Genomic DNA, 27,383 nt, shown 5'->3' with positions numbered 1-27,383 from the left:
AGGCCACGTGTGGTTGTAAAAAATATCCTTCTAATGGTTCCCACTTATAGGGAGTTGAAAGGGAAGTTGTTGGTTATTCTGTATTTGTGGATTACTACACTACTTTCCATGGCAAGACCACACCAAGGGTAGGTATACATCTTTTTTTCTTAATTTTGTTGTGTTAATCACCATACATTCCATCATTAGTTTTTTGAGGTAGTGTTCCATGATTCATTGCATGTAAGACCCAGTGCTCCATGCAATACGTGCCCTCTTTAATACCCATCACCAGGCTAAACCATCCCCCCCGCCTAGAACCCTCAGTTTGTTTCTCTCATGGTTCGTCTCCCCCTCCAATTCCCTTCATTTTTCCCTTCCTGCTATCTTCTTTTTAACATATAATGTATTATTTCAGAGGTACAGGTCTGTGATTCAACAGTCTTACACAATATACATCTTAATGAAAAACAAAAAAACACCTGAATGAAAATGGAAGTTTGCATTATTCCACATATTATTTTAACCAAAGAAAACTCCATGAGGCATAATGTCAAATGTTAGGATTACTCATACATCCATAAGCTGCTTGTATGGAGTAATAAATTCACAAATGAAATGAAATTTGTTTTCTGCCTTGTTTCTCCTGTGTCTTAAAAGCATTTCTCCCACAAAATGATCTGAAAAAAAAAAGGTAAATTCTTTGTTAGCAAATTAATATCTATTGTATATTTTCCACCGGAAACACAGAAGTTTCAGTTACAAAGAAAATAATTTGCTAGGCTAGAGTCAATGAGCAACAGACCTAAAAAATATTCAAGAACTGAATTAACACATTGTACCTATAAAATTTTCTTCAGTAATCCACCTCTGTAATTAGTATTTTGTTGTGAGCTCGTTTGGAGATTAAGTGCCGGAAGAGTTAAATATGTTAATGTTAAAAAAAAAAAAGTGGTTCTGAAAATGCAGTCCCTGCCCCAGAGCAACACCAGCTGTCGGAAATGAGAACTCTCAGGCCCTCTAAATCACACATGGTGGGTCTGCAGTCTGTTCTAACAAGCCTCCAGGGGGTTCTGCTGCCCCTTGAAAACATGAGAACCACTGTTTCAAAGGATAACCTGAAGAGACCCAATTTTTAATAAGACTTGGGCATTTTATTAACTTCTAAAACTTAAAAGTTAGTGTCTTCCTGAAATGACTTTCTTTTCCGCTAACTAGAAAATCTGTAATGAAAAGCAGTTATTTTAAATAAACACTATTCATCTCTTACCAAATTAACTTCAAAATCCTAAAGTTCCAATGACAGATCCACTTGACAAGCTTTTAAGATCTGATAGGCACAAAATGCCACAGCATGGATCTGTGGCACAGTTAGCCTACGCACATTAAATTTTTTCCCCTTTCCCACGTATTTTGAGATTATTTCTTCAAATTTTATTTAAGGGGCTTACAAATAAAGCAATTTAAAAAAATATATTTTTTAAGATTTTATTTATTTGACAGAGACACAGCGAGAGAGGAAACAAGAAGGCCTCCCGCCGAGCAGGGAGCCCCACATGGGGCTCCATCCCAGGACCCTGGGATCATGACCTGAGCCGAAGGCAGACGCTTAACGACCAAGCCACCCAGGCGCCCCAGCAATTTAAAAATTTAATACCAACAAAAGGTCTACAGAGTATTTACAAAGTAATTTTCTAATTTCAAAAGGCAATTCTAATTTTTTAGTAATTCCCTAGGTTCGTGGTTCTCCAATAGAAAACAGTTTACCTGTAAAAAAAAAAAAAAGAAAAAATAGTTTACCTGGATGGCTTTTTTTTTTTTTTTCCTTTTCTTTTCTAAGTAGGCTCCATGCCCAGCATGGAGCCCAGTGCAGGGCTCCAACTCAAGACCATAATGAGATCAAGACCTGAGCTGAGATCAAGAGTTGGACACTTAACCGACTGAACCACCCAGCAGGCACCACGCCCCCTTATTTTTTAAAGTAATCTCTATACCCAACGTGGGGCTTTAACTCCTGACCCAGAGATCAAGAGTCACATGCTCTACTGAATGGGCCAGCCAGGCGCCCCTACCTGGAGGCTTTTAAAAATAAAATACTGCATTGCTGGATCCCACCCACAAGTTTCTGTTCAGTAGCTGGACCTGAGAATGTGCATTCTTAAGCTTCCAGATAGTCTAGGGATCAGCTTTGAGAATTATTACACAAAGTTAATTTTCTAGAGCTGGATAATAGAATGCAAAACAGAGCTCTCACATTTTTGTCCTGCACCAGCATCAGCTACTTTAAAAGGGTGAAATTTCTCAAAGTTTCTGTATGTCAGTGCTTTTCACACAATGTGTACTCATTCAAATCCCCTGGGATTGTGTTAAAATGGGCAGATTCACTCGGTCAGCTGTGTGTTCTGTGATTCTGCACTGCCAAGAAGCCCAGAAGGCTGATTCTCCTGGTCCCGGGGACCACACATGTAAGTAGCAAGAACAGAAGAGATGGTTTATCATCACCAGATAAAGTAGTTAGGAAAGAAATGCCCTTAAAATAATACTTTCTGGATCTATTAGGATGCCAGTATACCATCATTGGAATTCTGTCCTGAAGGTCACAATGTAAATGTTTATAGAAAAAAATTTTTTTAAAGATTTTATTTATTTGAGAGAGAGAATATGAGAGAGAGAGAGAGCACGAGAGGGAAGAGGGTCAGAGGGAGAAGCAGACTCCCTGCTGAGCAGGGAGTGAAAGCAGCAAGGAAGATATGGAGCTAGTATCCCTAGTATGGATCTGAATTTATGATATTAAACCATTTTTAGGATTACACACTTTCCAAGGAACTTAAGACTTCTAGACTTGGGATCACTAAACACCAAGAGGGAATTTCTTTTCTTAGTAAAGACCTGTTTAATATGTCATTTCTACTCTTCAGTTCATTTTTACCTGAAGACAAATAACTAACCGTGAAGAAAGACGAGGGCAATCTGGAGATAAAACTAGCCTCCAACTTTGCTCAGAGAAAAGAGCAGCAACCCTGGGGGTCCCTTAATACAGGCAGAGAAGCAGAGGTTTCAGCTCCCACTGTAAACTATTCACTAACATTCCACTATCTCAAAGCATGGGGACCATGACATATGTTCATGAAGTCAGCAAAGTCAGGATCAGGAAGTATGGCTAAGGAAACAGAAGCAAGGAACAATGTTTTAACAATGACTCACCTGAAAGGAAATAATGACACCAGCACTTCCTAGTCTCTGAACTTGATTCATGCCAGAAGCCGAAATTCAGGAAGCTTCATCCATGTTTTCTTTCGCCCTCCTAGGAATACAAAAAAATCAAATTTAGCCAGTTTCAATAATCAGTAAAATGGCGGAAGTGTTAAATCATAAAGTTCTTAACAGTAATCAGTTTCCACTCGATAAAGATTTTCCTTTGAATTCATTTTCTTAGAGAACATCAACAGACTTAAAATTCAGTTTAATTTGGGGCGCCTGGGTGGCTCAGTCGTTAAGTGTCTGCCTTCGGCTCAGGTCATGATCCCAGGGTCCTGGGATCAAGCCCCACATCGGGCTCCCTGCTCGACGGGAGGCCTGCTTCTCCCTCTCCCACCTGCTTGTGTTCCCGCTCTCACTTTGTCTCTGTCAAATAAATTCTTTAAAAAAAAAATCAGTTCAATTTTATGAATGGTGTAAATTTACACCACTAAATCCTAGAAGTTGAGTTTCCCAAGTCTGCTAATAATTTTAAAATATTATTTTGCTAAATCCTTAGTTTTTATTTCCATAGGCAGGCCCTCTTTTCTACATTGTTGATCCCTCAGCACACCACTGCTTGAAATCTTATAATCCAAAATTCTACATAGGATCCTGATCCCTACCCTAATCTGCAACATTTTATTCTGCTTGTACCAGGGCAGGGTACACAAATATGTCAGCTGTGCCCCATCAGAAAAAGACTTACCTATCCTAGTAATTCCTTGGGCCAATGTTATTGAGAGAGCACTAGCCCCAGACTTTTCATTGGAATACAGTTTTAGGTGTATTATCTCATCCTTATAAAGTGTCTCTTTTAACATACCTGAATAGTACAAGAGTACACAATTACAGTTTAGAAATAAATATTCAAATTTGTGATCAATTTTTTTTAACTATTAGGGTACATGACCCGCAAATACTAGAAATACCCTAAATTAGTACAGTTTGCAAAACCCATTTGGGTCTCAAATACATCTGAAAATTGGATGGAATATGAACAGTTCCCCCCACCCCCAAATTTGCATGTAAAAAAAATATGAACACAAAATTCTGCATGTAATTTAAGGGGATTCCAAATGATCCAACAGGACCCATGGTCCCAGTTATAAAACCTTAAATATTTTTTCAAACAAGGCATACCAAAAATCAACAAAATATTATCTTTTATACATTTCCACCTACAAGTAGCATTCTACTATGCAGGATCCTATCTGTCAATAAAGTTGGTTTGGTATATATTTGTACTTCTGTAATTATATTGCCTTTAGTAAAGTTAAGGCAGACAAGAATGGAACGCATAAACCAAACTGCACAACCAGACTATTAAAATTCTATCTTCTCAACTTTTCAAAAATGTGAACCCGCCATTTACAAAGCATTCATTGCCTATATTGAAACCTAGAAAGGTAATCTCTAGAATTATCCAAGTTTAGTTGCCAATATTTAGTCTTTAAAAGCGTGGCTTAATATCTGAATTCAATATTTGAAATCACTAGCATTCTGTTTAAAGTGGTCTTACAAAGAAGTGACCAGGTTTATTGTACATTGGAATGTAATCACCACTAATAAAAGAATTACAGTGAGCTACTACACATGTACATCCATTCCATGATACTCCTAATTTGGATTTAAAGTCTGTAAAGTCCTAGACAGTTGATACATATATTTTCTGATGCTGAAGAACAGCTGTCTCTATCAAAGTGATACTGTCAAATATTGGGGGTGGCCAATAATTACATTAAAAGAAAAGGTCTCCCTTAATTGAAATCTTAAAGCACAACTGTAAAAGACTATATGATACCACTTTGGATGAAAGTGGTCCATTTTCGATCTTAGGATAAAACTGAGTCAATAAAAATTGCGTACAAGTTCATGTTTGATTTTACCCTCCCATGCCAAAACATAGGAGTTGTTAAGAGTGAAAATCGGCTCCTCTAACCACACCCTTATTAGTCAGAAACATACAATATTTTCTGATGATTTTCTTAAAGAATAAAACATTGAAGGCCAATTCGTAAGTCAATTATGTAACAATGCACCTTTCTTCCCTCTTTGAGTTAGAGAAGGTATTCTTTTCCACTGAGTACACAATCCTTACATTACATATAATTTGTATTATATAATATATAAATTATGATAGTACATTCTAAGAAAGGAATGTATAAAATATAGATACTTCAGCAAGCATAGAAGTGGGGCAATACTCTACAAAGCTGTTCAAATTACAACAAATTGTGAATACCCAAGAAACAGGATTTTAGCAATGGCTCATGTTGAAAATGCCTTGCCAGAAATCAACGTAAAAGGTAATGATTTCCTCTGAAGTAGATTCCCATGTTATCAACCATGAAAGAGCCACATTCTTTATTGGCATGCTCTGCAGCAGGGTTTCCCTTCTGAGGAGCATATGTTCTGAAGTTTGAGGTATGGAGGTGGGAGGATATCCATGTTATCAAACATTACCATCAGAGAGAGCTTATATGGAATAGAGCTCACAAACTAATATGATCCTTTGCTTTCATGACAAAGACCACACTACTGGCTGCTAAAGCAATAAACCGAATGCTATTACAGGCAATTTACAACAGTGAAAATATGTAACGAGTCCTTACTGAAATAATTTTACTTCAATGTTAACAGATTCGCTTTAAGCAACAAAGAATAGGGACGCCTGGGTGGCTCAGTCGTTAAGCTATCTGCCTTCGCCTCCAGTCATGATCCCAGGGTCCTGGGATCGAGCCCCGCGTCTGGCTCCCGGCTCAGCGGGAAGCCTGCTTCTCCCTCTCCCACTCCCCCTGCTTGTGTTCCCTCTCTCGCTGTGTCCCTGTCAAATAAAAAAATAAAATCTTAAAAAAAAAAAAAAAGGCAACAAAGAATGTATCTTTGGGGGTCCTGGGTGGCTCAGTTGGTTAGGTGTCCCAACTCTTGATTTCAGCTCAGGTCATGATCTCAGGGTCCTGGGATCGAGCTCCACATTGGGCTGCTCACTCAGTGGGGAGTCTGCTTGGGCACTCTCTCCCTCTGCCTCTTCTGTCTTGTGCAAAGCATGCACTCTCTTGCTCTAAAATAAATCTTTAAAAATGAAAATAATAATATATCTTCAAAGAGTATAGGCAAACAGTGTGTGATTACGTGAATAATATATCCAAAGAAATTAGGCCAAAAATTCAAAAGCCATCATCTCCCAAGGAAATGAGTAAACACCCATGAAAGTAGCAAATCTCTAAAACAAGGGACAATACTTCTACAAGTTCATCCTTTTTGATTTAATACAATTTCAACTGATGAACAAATGATATAACAGAATACAGTTCCAGTTAACTGAACAGTCAGTTGGAAGTTAGAAAGACAAAGAATTTTGACATTTTAAATTTTCAACTCTTTTGGATTGAAAACTGGCAATAAGGTGGACCTGGGTGGCTCAATCGGTTGGGTGTCTGACTCTTGGTGTTGGCTCAGGCTATGATCGGGGTCAAGGGATCGCGCCCCACACTGGGCTCTGCGTTCAGTGTGGAGCCTGCTTGTCCTGCTCCCTCTGCTCCTCTCCCGCCTGTGCTCTCTCTCAAATAAATAAAATCTTTAAGACAAACTGATTTTTTTAATCAAACCCATGTATCTTCTACCCACATTAGCATGCCAGACATCATTAAAAAAGTTCAATTACATAATAATTTCTATTTTCCAGCTGTATTTTACAAAAAGCAGAAGTCCATAATATGAACATTCAATTCTGCATTCTCAACATCTGGCTTTCCAGAATTCTAATCGTTTTTTTACATCACAGGTTATACAAAGATGGAGTTTTACAACGGATAGCAATGAAACCACACATCCTAGTGACAGTCGTTCCCCCTTACCCACAGTGTCGCTTTCTTTAGTTTCAGCTACCTACACTCAACGGTGGTCCAGAAGCAGCTGATCCTCTTCTGACGTTGTGTCAGAAGGTCAATAATAGCCTAATGCTACTTCACCACGCCTACATTGTTTACCTCACTTCATCACGTAGGCGTATCACATCATCACCAGAAAGGTAACAGTACAGTAAGACATTCTGAGAGACACCACACTCATATAACTTTTATTACTATATACTGTTATCATTGTTCTATTATTAGTTATTGCTGTTAATCTCCTCCAGTGCCTAATTTGTAAATTAGGCTTTATCATAGTTATGTACATACAGGAAAAAACAGTTATTTATTAAGAGTTGGTACTATCCACAGCTCAGGCATTCACTGGGGTTCTCTAAAGTGTCCCCCTCAGATAAGGGGGGGCAGGACTAGCAATGAGGGTATGAAAGGCAAAAATACTTCAAATAAAAAGGTATCCGCATAGCCAAAAAGTATATGAAAAATTACTAGGTAAAAGCGTATTAAAAACCACAATGATACACCTCTACATACTATAATGGCTAAAACAAATATGACTTGACAATACTGAGTGCTGGCAAGAATGTAGAGCAGAACAGAAATCATGTACACTGCTCATGGGAGTATAAAGGAGGACAGACACTTTGGAAAATTGTTTGACAGTTTCTTTTTTTTTTTTTTTTTTTTTTTTTTTTTTTTTTTTAAAGATTTTATTTATTTATTTGAGAGAGAGAGAGAGAGAATGAGAGATAGAGAGCACGAGAGGGAAGAGGGACAGAGGGAGAAGCAGACTCCCTGCTGAGCAGGGAGCCCGATGTGGGACTCGATCCCGGGACTCCAGGATCATGACCTGAGCCGAAGGCAGTCGCTTAACCAACTGAGCCACCCAGGCGCCCCTTGTTTGACAGTTTCTGAGAAACATACACATCCCTATACTCAGCAATTCCATTCCGATATTTTTCCCAAGAAAAACGTAATGTGTGAATGACTTGTACAAGAATGTTCATAGCAGCTTTATTCATAATAACCCTAAAGTGGAATCTACCCCAAGAATATATCAACAGGACACTGGATAAAAAAAATTTGGCATATTCACTTAATGGTACACTATGCAGCAATAAGAGAGAACCAACTGCTGATATTTGCAACAACACAGATGAATCTCAAAAACACTATGTTGAATGAAAGAAGCCAGATGCAAAGAGTATACATTCTATGATTCCATTTACATTTTTCAAAAACAGGCAGAACTAATCTGTGGTCATCAAAATAAAACAGTGGTTGCTTTGATGCAGGACGTACTGCGTGGAAAGGAGCCCCTTAGATAGGTTTATGAAAAATGAGGCTGTCAAACCAAACAAAACTCACAAATTTAACTGACAGGCTATTCCAAATTTTTAAAAAGCAGGATTTTAAGGTTTATTTTTTCCCAAGATTATTTAAGTAATCTCTACACTCAAAGTGGGGTCCAAACTCACAACTCTGAGATCAAGGGTCACATGTTACACAGACTGAGCCTGCCAGGCACCCCGGGATTTGAAGTTTTTTTAAATTAAAGAATCAGAAAAAGATTAGAACTCAAAATTAAGAAATAAGTACATAAAATAAGGTCTTGTTTGAGTAAACAGGTAAGAATAATTTATAAACACTGTTAAATAACATTGAAATCTAGAAAATATTAAAGAAAAAATATTTAGGCTTTTCAGCTTTATTGAGGACAACCAGATTTTTTAGGAAAAGTTTACTGATATATATATGTGATATATATATAAGATATATATTATACACACACCATCTTTTCTCCAAAGGTCAAGCACTCATATGAAATCAGTAAGTACAAATTGGTGACTTTTATCATACATAATTAATTCTTAGAAATCTCTAAGAAAAGTTATAACTAACTCAGTTTCTTTCTTTTTTTTTTAAGATTTTATTTATTTATTTGACAGAGAGAGAGATAGCAAGAGCAGGAACACAAGCAGGGGGAGTGGGAGAGGGAGAAGCAGGCTTCCCACAGAGCAGGGAGCCCGATGTGGGGCTTGATCCCAGGACCCTGGATCATGACCTGAGCCGAAGGCAGATGCTTAACGACTGAGCCACCCAGGCGCCCACTAACTCAGTTTCAATGTCCCAGACCTGTATATATTTTGCAAGGCAATGTGATGAGGTCAACAATGGCTTGTGACTGAAAGACACCACTGAAAAATTTCCAACTTAATTTCGTCCCCAAATTCCTACAAAGGCATTTCAATCAAACAAACAAAAAAACCAACACTATCCTCCTGTGATCACCTAAGATTTCTCAAGCACCCCTGCCCCAAAGCCAAAGAAAACATATCCTTGATCATTGCTTAATCAGGGTTAAGTTTTTTATTTATTTATTTTTTTTAAGTAATCTCTATGCCCAATGTGGGACCCAAACTCACAACTCTAAGATCAAGAGTCTGAGGAGCCCCAGGGTTAAGTTTTTTAAAACAAGTTGGAGTACAGTAAAATAAATTGCATTTTTAGTTCAAAAGATGGTTATTACGAACTTACCTGTATGGCTTGCACTATTTTCTTTAAAAAGTTCAGTATTTCAAGTAAACTGATATTTAATGTATCAACCATGTTCATATATATAATGAAAAAAGCACTGGAAATTAACTAGCAAATAATATTCAAGTCTATTTTTCACCATGTACTTAAAACCACACAAAATAACTGTTACTGTTACCTACTTTGAAGAGAACAAATAAATCAACTTTAAGAAAAACACTTCTTGCAGAATCCACTGCAGGGAGAAACGGGAACCCTCCTACACTGTTGGTGGGAATGCAAGCTGGTGCAGCCACTCTGAAAAACAGTATGGAGGTTCCTCAAAAAGTTGAAAATAAAGCTACCCTACGACCCAGCAATTTGCACTACTGGGTATTTACCCCAAAGATACAGATGTAGTGATCCGAAGGGACACATGCACCTCAATGTTTATAGCAGCAATGTTCGCAATAGCCAAACTATGGAAAGAGCCCAGACGTCCATTGATAGATGAATGGATAAAGATGTGGTATATACACACACATACACATACACACATACACACACACACACACACACACACACACACAGTGAAATATTACTCAGCCATCAAAAAAATGAAATATTGCCATTTACAACGACGTGGATGGAACTAGAGGATATTATGCTAAGCAAAATAAGTCAATCAGGGAAAGATAATTATCAAATGATCTCACTGATATGCGGAGAAAGGCAGAGGATCCATAGGGAAGGGAGGGAAAAATGAAATAAGATGAAACCAGAGAGGGAGACAAACCAGTTATAAGAGACTCTTAATCTCAGGAAACAAACTGAGGGTTGCTGGGGGGCGGGGGGATGAGGTGGCTGGGTGATGGACACTGGGAAGGGTAGGTGTGGTGAGCGCTGGGTGTTAAGAATGATGAATCACAGACCTGTACCCCTGAAACAAATAATTAATTATATGTTAACTTAAAAAATTAAAAGATATATATAGTAAAAAAAAATTAAAAAAAAGAATCCACTACATGTTCACATGCAGTAAATATCAAATGTTACACTGGGGAGAAATTACTTAAACATCATTCAAGTATAATCTGCACTGTTATCTGTTGATTATCTATTTAAATTTATTTAAATGTAGGGTAGAAAACAGGTGCTCAACTAAATCACTGAAGAAAATACTTTGTCCTGGACACAAGATGCCAACACATGTTCTAAAAAAGGGATTGAAAATTCTAAAAACAGACAAGTTAAAAATTTTGGTCACTGGGGGGGCTCAGTGGGTTGAGCCTCTGACTCTTGGCATGATCTCGGAGTCCTGGGATTGAGCCCTGTGTCAGGATCAGCGCAGAGTCTGCTGGAGAGTCTCTGCCTCTCCCTCTGCCCACCCCCCACTCAGACACACATTCTAAATAAATGAATAACTAAATTTGTTTTTAAGATTTTCTTTATTTATTTGACAGAGAGAGAGGGAACACAAGCAAGGGGAGTGGGAGAGGGAGAAGCAGGCTCCCCACTGAGCAAGGAGCCCGAGATGGGGGCTCGATCCCAGGACTCTGGGGTCATGACCTGGGCCGAAGGCAGACACTTAACCAACCGAGTCACCCAGGTGCCCCTAAATAAAATTTTTTTTAAAATTTTGGTCACATTTTAAAAATGTGCAAAATTTCTTGTTTGATTACCACTGTGTTTGAGAAATTAGGCTACAGAAACACCAAAAAACACAAAAACAAGGCATTAAAAATAAAGTCATAAATCTCACTTCTCAAACGTTTTGTGCCTCCAGATCATTTGTAAATGCAACATACTCCCAATCAGCAAAAGCTCCAGATGCACTGCACTGTGTCTCATCAGAGCCCAGGAGGCCTTCATGTCTCCCCTTGGCAAGGAGTTACAGGATCTGAATGGTGTGTGAACCTCAGAACTCCCTGCAGTCCCTTTTTGTTTTTTAATTTATTTATTTGAGAGAGAGAGAGAGCATGAGCAGTGGGGAGAGGTAGAGGGAGAGGGAGAAGCAGACTCCCCACCAAGCAGGGAGCTGGACACAGGGCTCAATCCCAGGACCCTGAGATCATGACTTAAGCTGAAGGCAGATGCTTAACCGACTGAGCCACCCACGTACCCCTCTGCAGTTCCTTTTTAAAACCATTTATGCTACTTATGCTATTTCCCATTTTCAGTCACCATCAGGGTTTGTTAAACATTCCCAGTAATTTTGCATTCATTCAATTTTGAGACAAAACTGTGGTATAAAATCTCATTTGGGTTCTGCTAATAACTTCCATTATGATCTTGGAAAAACAGCCTGTTCACTGACTCAACAAATTGCAGTAAGCACCTGTATGTCCTTTTGCCTTGGGGAATTCACAATACTAACCCTCAATAAGTCAGAGGGTCCAAGAATTGTCTATTAGGTAAGAATCATTTAATTCTAACAGAAACTTTAACTGAAAATGTTCACATACTAATAACCACAACTACTGCAGCAGAACACAAAAGAACAGGCAGGCTTTTAAAGACTTCCCAGTCTGGAATGGGAGGCACAAAATATGGGGGCACATTCCTACTGAGAAAATAAAAAACAGAAAGTTGAAATAAATAGAGTTTTGACCATTCTAAACTGTGTTATAATCTACTGAAAAATAAACTTCAAATGTTAACAAGGGTAAAAATCAGACAAGTTTCTCATTTCTCAAGGGTCATTTCCTTCCTTCACTTCACTGGGTTCTATAGGCAACCTCTCTTTGTAACTTGGGAGGGCACACTATTCCCCAAGCTTTCATCAATATCATATGTAGACATACTTTATGACCATTAATGCTACATCCATTTATTCTCTCCCCTCTTTTGGTCTCTCTAATCTTCCTTATCTCTTTAACAATAATCTTTGAAGACCAAGCCACCATTACCTTTCACCTCTCTACTGGTCTAATTGGCATGCCTACTTTTTATTCTGGCTCTCTTTCAGTCTAGTCTCCATGAGTAGCTAAAATTCTTTTCTAATACATAAACTGTATCATGTCACTACCTGACCCAAGCCTTCATGATGATTTCTCATCAAGAAAAAAAATCTCAACTATTCACTACGGCATACACTGCTCTACATCTTGCGTTCTCAGTGGGGTAGTATTGCCCCCAAGAGGGAGAAATTAGTTGAAGGTGGGAGCAGTGGAAGGCAAAAATCTCTTTTAATGTATAAAAGCATAGATATAACAGATATATTTATAGTACACAAATAGCTGAGTTAAAATTTCATGAGGGGGGTCAAAAAAATTTCATGGGGGCCATGGGGGGGGTCAATTAAGGAAAAAAAAAGGGTTAAGAAACACTCTTGCCTTGTTCACTTAATTCCAGCCGCAAAAGACATTTTCCTATTCCATGCTATAAATGATAAACCCCTCAGTTTGAACTGGGTTCACCTTCAGCACCTCCAACATTGCAAGTCCCCTCCTTCTGATTATTCAGGTATCAGTCAGCTCAAGTGTCCCCTCAGAGAAGCATTCCCAACCATCCTAACTAAAATGGACACATCCGTTTCCCTAGCCCAGTTGTATCCCGTGTTTATTAGAACAGTCAGAATAGTCCCTAGTACTGCTACAGTATGTGCTCAACAAATATTTAAGAAGTCTAGTAACTACAATATGTGGTGAAACAAAACAATGTTTATTCTCCAGTCATACCTTGGAGAGATAATACTTCACAATTATGACAAATGTTGAAGTATATAGGTGGAATAAATGACCTCTGACCAAGGAGATTTGGGTTCTGCAAACAGCAAACTGCTCATTTAAGTCCTTGGGCAAACAATGTATACATAATTGTTTAAAGTTACTATCTGAAGATATTTTTTATTCAAAAAATCATTTCATTTTGCTATGAAGTCTTTAAATTTACATAATAATTTGCTGAATAAAAACCACAATTCCAAATTCAAAATAAAATCCTTTAAAAAAAAACACAATTCCTTGGGAATGTATAGAATTGTCTTTTAATTTTTTTTATTAGTTCTAAGTAGAGCTAATCTAAAATATAGCTTAGAGCCTCCATCCTTTTTGGTTTATAAATGAAGTATCTATCTCCCTCCAGTACTTCCAAATAATATAAGATTTGAAATTCAAAGTGATATTGTAATATGAACACCAAAGATGGGAATTCTTCTAGAAAATTGTATGGTTCTTCCTATTCTTTTTTTTTTTTTAGGATTTTATTTATTTATTTGACAGATACACAGCGAGAGAGGGAACACAAGCAGGGAAGTGGGAAGGGGAAGCAGGCTTCCCACGGAGCAGGGAGCCTGATGCGGGGCTCGATCCCCGGACCCTGGGATCATGACCTGAGCCGAAGGCAGACGCTTAACCACTGAGCTACCCAGGCGCCCCTGGTTCTTCCTATTCTTGATATTTAAGAAACAAAATCCAAGTTAGCTATTTGGGCACAGCAAAGTTAATGCCCATTCCCACCACTGCAGAACTGTGGAAATTTTTTAAATGAAAAATTTCTGAATTTGAGTCTCATGCCCTCCTTCTCTATCACAAAAAAACTAAGCCATATTAAATTCAGTGTAATACCTCTCATAAGGCAAACTGTTCATGTTCACCATGTCATTTTAAAAATCTAACATATTGGGGCACTGGGAGGCTCATCTGACTCTTGGTTTTGGCTCGGGTCGTGATCTCAGGGTTGTGAGATCGAGCCCCATACTGGGCTCCACTTTCAGCAAGGTATCTGCTTGAGATTCTCTCTCACCTTCTCTCCTACTTCCCCCCCAACTCTCTCTCTCTCCAAATCTTTTTTTAAAAAAATCTAACCTATTGATAACTCTCAAAGACATTAATACAGTTTATTTAATTAAACAGGCAACTATTTAATGTGATCTAATATTTAAGACACAAGACTTTAGGTCTCTAATTCCCAGAATTCTTATTAGCCAGCTTTACACTTCAAAGTTCTTCCAAGTGCAATTACATGATTTTTATTCTAAAACTTACTATTATTACCTAAAACAATCCCATCAGATTTTATTAATCTCTGATCTTTACTGACTTCATGCATTTGGTTGGGGACTACAGGGAATAAAGTTAAATTCTCATTGTCTTTAGTTAGGATAAGGAATCTCCAAAAAAAACTTTAAAAATATATATACCCAGTGACCAAGCAATTTAACTGGTAGAAATTTTATCCTATATATACATTCATATATATGCTTCATAATACATGCCCAAAGACATACTTTAGAGCATATAATGGGGAGGGGGGGCTCGGGGGGGGAAGAGGAAACATCAATTAATCACTGACCAAAAAAGATCTGGAACATACCTAACAATGACCTAGCAAGAGGTGTAAAAACAAGGGATCTCTCTCACACACATATGCATTTATTTGGAACAATCTCCAAAACAGAATACTGGGAGGAAATAAGTAAATGGCATAAGTGTGTACAGTGTCCTTGCATATGCATTAAGAATGTATACAAATATGCCTGTGAGTACATAGAAACTTCTGGAAGGATACACAAGAAATAACAATGAATACACCTGAACAGAGAAGATGGGCGACTGGTAGACAAAGCATGGAGAAATTTACTTTCACTACATAGCATATTGTATTTCCACGTCTGCATACCAGATGCATATTATTCAAATAATTCAAAAATATATTGTGTGGTTTATGTATCAATAGTATTTGAAGGCTAGTTGATTTTTATTAGGTGTTAATGCTTTCTAAAGTACAATAGTGTGCTAAGGATTATTTCTAGATTTCAAACAAGTATTTGAATGATGGCTATAATATAGGGCTTACTTAGGTAATTCAAACTTAAGTTTGAGGAGTAAGACAAGTTAGTCTACCTCTGGTTTCCGAATTTCCTTCTGCTGACCACTGACCAAATATGATTGAAATATTTAATAAATGTCCATTTCTTTAACAGGCTTGTTTCTGTAACTAATGCACACAACTGCAGTATTTATGGATTAAATGTATTCCAGTATGAAACTCAGTTCACCGAGCCCTTCAAAGTCTACCTAAACAGCTCCATCTACATAGGTGGATAGAGGATATGGTAGCCCCATTAACCTATATAAATTTTGCACTGGTGAACTATTTTTCTCATACTTTCATTTATCAATTATTGCTTACTTTGTTGACAACAAAATTCTTGAGCCAAGACCTTTTCCTAAGCATCACAATTTTTCATGCTGAAAACATTTACTAGATGTCACAAGAACCTGAAGCCTTCCATCCTGATCTGCTGCTCTTATTCTTCGAAGCTGTAGCACCAAAACCACCTGCCATTGGTTAAAAACTAGTCATCCTTGCTTTCTTCCAGATAACAGCCCCCCACAACCAATTAACCACAAAGCCCTGACCACTTTGTAATTAATTAGGGTCTTATATTCCTCCTTTCCAATCCAAATACCATATAAAAACCGGTTTTCTTACCCACAGTCTGAGTTACTACAAATGCACCCTTCCCACAATGTAGTTTTACTAAAATACAAACCTGACCACCACCATTCTCTGGCCAAAACACTTCCAAAATATCTTGCCATGGAGTAAGATCTGATTAGTTTTCTACTCTAATTGTGGATTACTACCAGCCTCACGCACATTTATCAGCTCCCAGTCTTTGTTCATAATGGGTCTTCTTTGATTGCACCTGCTCCCAAAGACAATTTTTAATTCATCTTGAAGATGATACTCAGGCACTTCTACCTCGCCAAATCCTTGGACATACTCATTAAGATAAACAATTCTCCCCCTTTTGTTCTGAATGGTCATTTAACGTTCTCCTCATCCTTCCCAATTAGTTTATCTTCCACTCATTTCTCCTCTCCAAACTCTCTGTAACACTTAATTTTGGACAAGTCTCATATGTAGTAAGTGAAGTCACCCAAACATACTGATCACCACCATTAAGCTGAACACACAGAAGGTTATTTATTTTTAAATGGGTAATGGAATACGTGATGACCTACTGCATAAGATGCTCCAAGTCAATCACACCAAAATGCATTTTTACTGATAAGATTCCAAGATGTATTTTATATTCATGTGTGCTCTTTTCCTTTTCTTCTGCCTGCCTCCCAAGTCATGTAAACGTAATCCAAGTCTCAAATTATTCAAAGGTGCTGCCCCACTGATGTTTACCATCTTCTTGTTTTCCCTTAGACCTTTTCTTCATCACTGTATCATAATTATTGTTACTGTATTCCAACCTCTGCCACTAGGGTTTGGAATTGCTCAATAATAGGAACACCTTGTATCTACCCCACATTCGCTGCTTTAAGTCTTCAATATAGCAAATACTTAATGAATGGAACTGATGTTCCATGTCAACAGCACGTACTGTAGAATTAGTGATTCATCATCTATGACCACTTCTATCTTATACTAACTTAGGCTCTTCCCAAATATAACAATGATATAATTCTTTACAATTTATTCATAGGCCCTATCCATTTTTTAAAAATCATTTATTTTGGGGCACCTGGGTGGCTCAGTTGTTAAGTGTCTGCCTTCAGCTCAGGTCATGATCCCAGGTCCTGGGATCCAGCCCCGCATTGGGATCCCTGCTCAGCGGGAAGCCTGCTTCTCCGTCTCCCACTGCCCCTGCTTGTGCTCCCTCTCTCGCTGCCTCTGTCAAATACACAAAATCTTTAAAATAAATAAAAAATAATCATTTATCTTATTGACCAAATACATGTATACATATATCCAATTATGACAGCAACAATGCACATACATTAAATTAGCATTTTAGGGGCACCTGGGTGGCTCAGTTAAGTGATTGCCTTCGGCTCAGGTCATGATCCCAGGGTCCTGGGATCGAGCCCCGCATCCGGCTCCCTGCTCAGCGGGAAGCCTGCTTCTCCCTCTCCCACTCCCCCTGCTTGTGTTCCTGCTCTTGCTATCTCTGTCAAATAAATAAAATCTTTAAAAAAACAACAAAACAGATCATTTAAAAAATAAATTAGCATTTTAATACCTAAGTTATATTTAACGACGTGATAAAATTCTAGAAAACAAAAAACTCATTGTAGTACTAGCACCCATGCCACTGTGTGTGCATATCTTCAAGCATTATCCAAAAGAAAATAACTATTAAAGAACAAACAAGAAAGCAATAGTTGCTTGCCAAATTCTCAAGTGTTCATTTAATGATGATGCAGCTAAGAGCACATACAATCCAGAAGAGCACTGAGGTTCTGTCAGGAAGAGTTTGCTGCAGCTGTTCTAGACAGCAATAGCTCAGATTGGAGCAGAAAAAAGCGAGCCTCCAGGGAGAATCCTGGGATGAGGGGAGCTAAAGGTAGGATGATGAGCATGGGAAATTCTAATGAAATGGTGAAGATACTGAATGCTGGGGAAAAAATTTATGAAAAACTTATAAAAATTAGTTCAAACAGCAATTAATGGTCTTAAAAATCAATTCTCTTTCCACACTATTGAGTAGAAAGAAAACTTAACTATTGTTCAAGTAAATACTAAAATACACTTAAAGGCACCTGGGTGACTCAGTCAGTTAGGAATCTGACTCTTGATCTCAGCTCAGGTCGTAAATTCAAACCCGGCTCTGGGCTTTAAAAAAAACCAAAAACCAAAAAACACATACACATACTCTTGTATTTCACATAGTACATATTAGCTATATAGAAAAAATTACCTTAGAACTTTGGCTAACCTGAGTTGACTCAATTTATTCGTCCTCCTTGTAGATGTTAGATGACATGTACCACTGTAACATGTTATTAAAGCTGTACCATAATGTAAATTGGAAAATTTTTAAGTCATTCCCAAATACTACACTTAGACATTTTTTTTTTATTTTTTAAAAATTTTATTAATTTATTTGACAGAGACACAGCTAGAGAGGGAACACAAGCAGTGGGTACGGGAGAGGGAGAAGCAAGCTTCCCGCCGAGCAGGGAGCCCAATGCGGGCCTCGATCCCAGGACCTGTGATCATGACCTGAGCCGAAGGCAGACCCTTAATGACTGAGCCACCCAGGCACCCTTGCACTCAGACATTTATCTCCCAACTTTTCAACAGCTCTGAAGTCAAGGAGGGAAAAAATGGCAAAACAGAAAATTGTTTTATTGACGTCCCCAGACTCAGTGGCATTCCCTTTCTTCCTTATATCAATCTGCATTTACTATAAAATACATAAAGATAAAAACCAAAGTGCAGGAGCTCAGTAATGTCTACTATTTAACTAAGAAAAATGTTAATCTTAGAAATAATTCAAATCGTTGTAAAGGCAATTCAGAAAAGCAAATAATGCCTCTTTTATAGGCAATTTTAAAAATCCTTATAAACCATCAAAACAAACAGTAATAAATGTTAACTCAAAGACCATGATAAAGGAATGGAAGGGAATTGGTAGCCTTTGAGAAGCCCTTTAGAGTATTGGAATAATTACCCACTCTTAAATAGGAACTGTTAATAAAAGACCAAGTGAGATAAAGTTTCTTCAAACTTTGTATTACATGCCTTTTCTCTCCCAGTATTTGTACAGAATAGTTTTTCAAGCTCTTTTTGATACAATACCCAAGTTACGTATCAAAGCCACTGAGAGGACCAGGTGTTCCCTTCCTAACATCCAAGTGTTACTGAACGATTTCTCCTGGAAATCTTAACCACTCTGTCATTTTAAAGTTCAATTACTAGAGAATTACCATAATCAGACCTTCCATGTCTGTAGAAGTATATCTGATGGTCACATACAAAAAGTGTATATGGATAATCACAGCAACAACGAGCTGAAATTGCTGCACTTTAATGAGACCCTTCGGAATATTTCCGGAGGAGTTGCTCTTTGCAGCCAACCTGTCCTACTACTCCTTCTGATCTTCTCTTCAATGTAAACCAATGATCAGAAAACGTGTAAGAGAAAAATATCTAAACTTAAAATCAAGAGCCTTCACTTCACTCAATTAGAAAAACAGATTTTCTGGAAATAGAGATTGGATTTGGACACTTTAGGAGGCTTTTTATTTTAAGAGCGGGAGAAGGGGAGGGAGAGAATCTTAAGCAGGTTATATGCACAGCACAAAGCCTGACACAGGCTCGATCTCACAACCCTGAGATTATGACCTGAGCCAAAATCAAGAAATGATCAAGAGTTGGACACTTAACTGACTGAACCACCCAGGTGCCCGCTCCTGACACTTCAGGCAGGCTTTTATATCTCCTTCTAATTCCTCTGGTCTCCTTAATGCTTGGGGTTCCATTAACACCAAAACACCACTGTATTTCAGACACCCAATACACGAAACATACACTTGTGAGTTTAATTAAAAAAATTTAAGAATCCTTATTGTTCCAACTGTTAAAAATTTGCCTTCCATGCCAACAATCTCATCAATTCTCCAACCTCAGAGTAAGGTGTGACTTCCATCCATTCATTTCAAATTACTCCCTTCACATTTCCTCTCTCCCCACCCCCAATTGCTTTTAGTTCTTTCTTTTTAGATGTATTTCTATATAGACATATCTAAGGGTACATATTCTCCTTAATTCTACTAAAAACTGGACTATTCACTCACATTCTCTACTGGCTCTTCTTGCTCTGACGCTCAATACAATGATGAAATTGCCTAAGAATTTATCATTTCTTCCCATGATTTCTCTTGCCACCCACTGGACTTCAAGCTTAAAGAAGGTGAGGACCAATTCTATTTTCTTCACTATTATATGCACAAGCTGAGACAAAAATGTTCAATAACTATTTAGGGAATGAATAAGCAATCTGGGATTCTCATCCACACACTTTAATGGGTACTGAAAACTACATTTAAATCTATGCCATTACTCCCTGATTTTCTTCTCGATTTTCCCTCAGACTGGTTCAAGAAACACTTAGTGTCAAATGTTGCGCTATAAAACAGGGAACAGATGAATAAAGAGATGAATAAAATGTAGGCACAACAAGCAAGCAAGTAAATATATACTGACAAAGTGACAGGAATGAAAATTCGACTGGGGAAAGACTCTTAAGAAACCTACAAAAATATCTGGGGAGACAGGAACAATTTTAGTGTTTAGTGCACAAGGGGTGGAAAGTAGATGTGAGGCTGGAAAGGTAGATTGAGAACAGATCATATAAAGCCCTGTAACCTAGAGGTGCCTGGCTGGCTCAGATGGTAGAGTGTGCAACTCTTGATCTTGATCTTGGGGTTGTGGGTTTGAACCCCATGTTGGGTGTAGAGATTACTTAAAAAATGAAATAAAATCCCCCCTCCCCCAATAAAAGCCCTGTGGCCTACAATATAGTTGGGTTTTAAAAAAAAAAAAAAATTTTTTTTTTTGAAAGAGACAAGAGAGCACAAGTGGGTCTTGGTCCCACGATTCTGAAATCACAACCTAAGCTGAAACCCAGAGTCTGACGCCCAACTAAGTCACCCAGGTGCCCTTTGAGTTTTAATTCAAATGGAAAGCTACTGCATCTGAAAAAGGAGACCTACAATGATCTAACTCACATTTTAAAAGGATGCACTAGATACTATGTGGAAACTAAATTACAAGAGCAAAAGTAAAAGCAGGACAAGTTAGGAGGGTATTATAGTCACCTTTCATAACAAATGACAGTGCCTTGAGAACATATTTACGAGTTTTAAAATCCCAATATTATCAACCATAAGTACTCAAAATCGAAATATTAAAACCTTCCTCTCTCCCTCAAGCAGCTACATACCCCAACCTGGACCCTTGGACACACTTACCTTCTGTGTTTCAGTTAATGGTTATTACCACCATCACCATCATTCAAACTAGAAAACTCCTAGATCACTTTTCATCTCTCCCTCTCCCACCAACACACTAGTCTGTTAAATTCACTCTACTTCTGAATTACTGTCTGGAATCAGAACAATCATCATGGACACTACAGATCCTTTCAAATATCATGTGGGGGGTGGAGAGTGTGGGAGTGAACCAATGTTCTATGTGGTCTCTGCTTTCTGATTCATTTAATTCTTGTCCTGACACCCAGTCACCTAAAAGGCAAGGATCAAAACTCCTCAACTTAGATCAATTTTATCTAAACATTACTTCTTCCCTGCCCTACTCTTACCTCCTCCCCTAGACAGCTCCTTATTAACGGATCAGGATCTCTGTTCACTTATTAGCCTTTCCGACCACACCATTCCATCATCCCCAACCCTCCCTCCCTATCCTCTACCTCCAAAGAACCTACAGCTGGCAAGTACTTACTCACCTTTATGACCTGCTCAAAAGTTATCATCTTAGTGAATTCTTCCCAGTCTTCCCAATGTAAATGAATACTTGCTTCAAGGTTTTCAGAACATTTCCTATTCCCTTGCTTACTACCAACTGGTCTTACACTTTGCTTCCATAAAACCATTACACTCTAAATCCCAAGAGGGCAAGGACCATATTTTATTCATTGTATATTCTCATGGCAACAACCATGTGTTGCCCTCGGCTGGTGTAAATCATTCACTAAAAAACATTTAAGGAGGATGTAATATAAAATGAGGATAAATCACTAAATCATAAGATCCCTACTCTCCTAGAGCTGACATCCCAGATAGAATGAAGTAAACAAATAAATGAACACAAAAACTTCACACAAAGATTTTAAGAGAAATCTTGTATGACAAAAATTTTTGGACTTAAAATTTTATGAAGTAAATAAACACAAAAGAAAAGTAACAAAAGTGAAAGGAATAAATGTAAACTTAATGTGTACAATTTATTTCCTAAAAACTGGTATTCAAATTTCTTTCTTGCACTCCTACACAAACACCAAGCAATTATACTACCAGGAAATCAATCTCACTAACACCTAATGGTGAATACATAAACTCTAAAGTTCAACCTCAAATTATTCATTTTTTAAAAAGATAAAAATAAATGAACTGCTTAATTACACCATATAATGAGATTCTGAGATTACATCCATTTAAGGAAAAGAAAAATTTGACAAAGTTACTACTCTAGACCAGCACTATCCAGAAGAAAAATGCAATGTAAGAAAATTTAAATTTCTAAGTACATTAAAGAGAAAAAAAAAGCAACAGATGAAATTAGCTAAATAGTGTTTTATTTAACCCAATATATCCAAAAGATAACATTTCAACATATAGCCGTATTAAAAATTGAGATAGTTTACATTCTTTTCCCCATACCAGATCTTTCCAATTCTGTACTTTACACATCTAATTCAACTAGTATATTTTCTCCAATATTTGTGTATTTAGATTTCATTATTTTGAAGATGCAAAAGGAGATATGCATACCCAAGTTGTTCCAAATACTCTGGTTTCTCTTCAGATCGCATAAATCTTTCACCTTTTATCAACATGCTAAACACCGTATTGATAAATTGGATTACAATAAAATTAAAAATCTTAGTTTCAATAGTCCCCAAGATTCAATAGCCCACATATGGCCACCACACTGAACAGCACAGCTCCAACAGTAGACTTATGACATCCACTTCATCCATCACAATGGTGTTTTTTATCAGCAAACTAAACTGACCAATGTCCCTTTGTCTTCTGAGATGGGTATTTTCTAGTCGTCTTATCTAAAATAGAAACTGTCATTTTCTCTACCCTTATGACCTCATAAATTACTTTGACTCAATTTCTTCTATGTCTAGAACACTAGTGCCATGGGAGCTGAGGGTTGTTCTACTGTGTACAGCTATTATCTGCAGTGCCCAAACTGCAAGAAACTGTCAATACATCAACTGTAGAAAACCAGAATTGAATGTTTTAAAAGCTAAATTACTTAACATGTACATCATACTTATATGATCTATAAAAAAGAATGACTATAAACTGCTTGTGACAGGTAGTCTTTTTCCATATGATACAAGTAGCTGCAAAACAATTCAAATTTTGAGATCTATAATTTCAATCAACCTAGGGAACATCTCATCCATTCAGAGGTCTAAAAGATCATAATATGAACCTAACTATACCTTAGTTTACCTCAGCTCTGACATTGTAGCAAATACTGGGACATAAACTAAACATTCCTCCTAAAAATATAAGCATATTATATTGCAAGGCAGAAATTACCAATCTGAATACTTGTTTTCCATATTATAGTTCCTACCCCCCAAATTTGGAGCACGTCATTTTCCAAAACCTCTGATCTCCTCTAGTATTTTAAAAGATTTAATGGCTCCAGGTCAAAGTCAATGTACCATAATATAAAGAAAACAAAAAAATAAGGTTTTCTGAATTTTCCTAATTATTCATCATGCGTAATTCTAATAGTAGCAACAGAGCAAGTACAAATCTAAAGTTTTTATACCTGCCTAGAAGGATAATAACTGGGGTTGTTAAATATGGGGTCAGGTGCAGAGGGAGTACAGAGGTCCTCCTTATCTGTGGTTTTGCTTTCCATAGTTTCAGTTTCCTACAGTCTGGAAGCAGACGACACTCTTCAGAAGTATGGTCAGGTCACTAGTAGCTTAATGCTACATCACAATGCCTATGATATTCACCTCACTTCATCTCATCACAAAAGCATTTTATCATCTCATATCATCACAGGCATTGAGTACAATATTCTGAGAGGCCACATTCACATACCTTATTTACAGTACAATGTTATAATTGTATTTTTCATTAGTCATTATTGTTAAATCTCCTACTACTGTGCCTAATTTATAAATTACTGCAGACATGCATGTAATTAGGAAAAAAAAGTATATACAGGGTTTGGTACTATCTGTGCTTTTCCACTGGGGGTCTTGGAATGTTTCCTCCTCATATAAGAGGACACTATTATATAGAGAAATCACAATATGAATCAGAAAACTTCAGTACAGATTAACTTCCTTTTTCAAATTTTATCCTTTTTCTCTTTATTTGTGTACCTAAAAATAAAGTTAAGCACTGACTTTTGTAGAAATATAATTCATTGCAGTGTCCAAGTACTGCCACAGGAGTTAATCATTTTCTTGATTGAAGAAAACTAGTAATAAATAACAAATACCTGAACAGGAAAAACAAAAGCATAGGAAATCTAATCATGTTAACCTTTTTTTAAATAGATGAAACAAAGTTTTACTCTCATTAGCCACCTTGGGGAAGAAACCTAGTAGTATCCTTAAGTCCAGGGTTCCCATGGAGCAAGGAATCGGACTTCTTAATAAAAAAAAAAAAAATGAGGGAGGGGTAGGTTGGTGCAAAGTTAAAAGATAAAAGGGTAGATGAGTTGACTTCCTTGATGACAGATATGTAACTTCTGAGTCAAACCCATTTCTAGTTCACAAAAACCACAAAATGCTTGGTCAATGTGGATTTCCTGGTAAAACTGAGAGAACCGTTATGCTATGGCAATCTTTGGGAAGCAAGAGTGAGGCACCCAGATGACATCTAAATTACAAACAAGTTTCTCTTATTTCCTATACACAGATATTCTTAGCAGACACACACAAGGTTCTAGAAAATACCTGCTCAGATATTTAGAAAGCTATACACCAGGTGACTGTTTCTTTGCACTAATATAGTCAAAAAGTTTTGAAAGGAACTATAATCAATATTGCAACTATGTGCTCTCATTATGGACCAATTTGTTTTAATGTACTGCATAATTCTGAACAGACTCTGAATAATACATATGTGTAGCATAAATCTTTGTAAGGTCTCATAAGCCAGGCTATAGTTTTTACCATAAAATTACTTAATGATTTCCATTTATTGAACTCCTTGGTGGCATTACTTTCTAAAATGATTAATGAAAATTGAAGCTGCAAACCAAGAGAAAATTACTTTTAATAAATATACTCATTGTCTTAAAAATGTATTTATCAAATCTGTATCTTCAATCTAGAAAAGTAAAAGACGAGTTCACAAAAGAGAAAGGTTGAGCCATCATTTTAATCCATCAAAATAGTGTCACTGTATTCATATTTACCAAGATGGTAAGCAAAGACCAGGACAGTTTTCTAAAACCTTCACCTGTCAGGCATAAGCATCTTCAAGATTTTTTTTTTTTTTTTTTTTAATAACCACGACACCCAACGTGGGGCTCAAACTCACAACCCCAGCAAGGTCAAGAAAGAGTCCTAGAGCTGGCCAGACGCCCCAAGCATCTTCAAATACAAAAACATTACACTGTTTCATTTCTCATACTGGTAGAGGAAGTTGAAAATCACTTAAGTGAAAAACCTTTACAAAATTTTCAAATTGCACTTTTCTATATTCCCTCTTCACTTGAATTCACTAGGCTTGTGACACAAAAATGAAATCCTAGTTTAAAAATCTTGTGTATAAGATTTAGCACTCAATAGCCTACTTAAAAATAATGGACTTTTTGCAGTACTTGTCAACTGGCAGTAAGTAGCTGGAAAAGTTTGGGAGTGTTTTGAATGGTATCAATGATTAGCCAGAGATCCTAAATAGCATATAACATACCAGGACAATCACTTATGCTACCACCAACAAAAATCAACTAAACAAAAAAGTTACTGTGATTCTTTTGAGTAATACTTTAGAACAGAGATTCTCAAAGAGTGCCCAAACCCAACATTAGTATCATCAGGGAACTTGTTAGAAATACACATTACTTAGCCCTACCTGAGACCTGCTGAATGAGAAATTGTGGGGTAGAGCACAGAAATCGGTTTTAATGAGCCCTCCGGGTGACTCTAAAGCACACTCAAGTGTGAGAACTACCAATCTGGAGGGATATTCACATGGCTGCTGGTCTTTAATTTAGAGCAGGGATTTTGTTTTTCCACTTTTGTATCTCAGCCTTAGGAAAGGGTACAGCAAACAATAGGACCCTCAATACATGCTGGTACAATATATACATGAATATAGTGCAATTCTGAATGACATGGCTTCCCTATAAACTCTATATGACTGCGAAAGTATCTTTTGTAGACAGTTACTTTGCAAAACTACTGATTCCTAATGTTTAAAATATTCTAACCAGTCCGTGAACATGTAAATATTCTAAGCACTTGTAAGAATTACCATTACAGACTAAGTAACCATTGAGCAAGTTACTAGTGCCTCCAACACTTTTAAAAGGTCAGAAATTGAGAGAATCACCATGTATGAGATTGTTTACTTCTTCTCATTACATAAAAGCACCAAGTAACATTTGTAAATCTAAGCAATGTGTCACATTTGATACTGATTTAACATTATCTAATAATATGAAAATAACCTGAAGAAAAATTACAATTATTCTGGCAAAATGTACAATATAATTTGCAGAAAATAAATCGTCCAAATAAGCATACAAAAATAAAAATGTCAAGTAACTCATAGGCCAAACCTGGCAAAGTTAATAGTGATAGGATTATATTTACACAGTTCTTCTAAATCCCAAAACATACCTAAACTCTCATTCACATTCACAAGTCTGGTAGGTTGACATTTTGCATAAAGAAGATGAAACAAGGAAGAATATGTCTTAAGAGATCCAGTCACAGATATAATATAAAATATAGTGGATTACTGTGGCTACTCCTTTACGTTTTGACACTACATCATACCTATGTATTTCCTACCTTAAATATCTGAAATGATAATTTCAGAGCTAGAAGCAAATTTTAGATATAAATATCAATTCCAAAGTCTTCAACACTACAAACAACACACTTACATAGAGCATTTAAAAAACTCTAGGTCCATTACATTACTACTCAAATAATGTCCACATGTTACTATTGATGCAATGCAAAACCTTTATTTTTAATTAATAAAAACCATTTATTTTTTTATTTTTTTAAAAAGATTTTATTTGTTTGAGATAGAGCAAGAGAGAGCAAGCATAAGGTTGGGG

The 27,383-nt window shown here is 37.1% G+C and overlaps 1 long non-coding RNA gene across 1 annotated transcript; it reads right to left on the bottom strand.

Annotated features, from left to right (window-relative positions):
• Positions 1-478: 478 nt before the first annotated feature.
• On the bottom strand, positions 479-27,375 carry LOC113919380. The gene is made up of 3 exons (XR_003518975.2): positions 23,892-27,375; positions 3,184-3,283; positions 479-659 (listed from the first exon to the last, which is right to left on the bottom strand). It is a non-coding gene; the product is annotated as an uncharacterized LOC113919380 (long non-coding RNA).
• Positions 27,376-27,383: the final 8 nt, after the last annotated feature.

The sequence above is a fragment of the Zalophus californianus genome, chromosome 3 (assembly GCF_009762305.2).
Source record: "Zalophus californianus isolate mZalCal1 chromosome 3, mZalCal1.pri.v2, whole genome shotgun sequence".
Lineage (NCBI taxonomy): Eukaryota > Metazoa > Chordata > Mammalia > Carnivora > Otariidae > Zalophus > Zalophus californianus.
The sequence above is the reverse complement of the archived record's forward strand: the minus strand, read 5'-3'. Positions and strand labels throughout refer to the sequence as shown.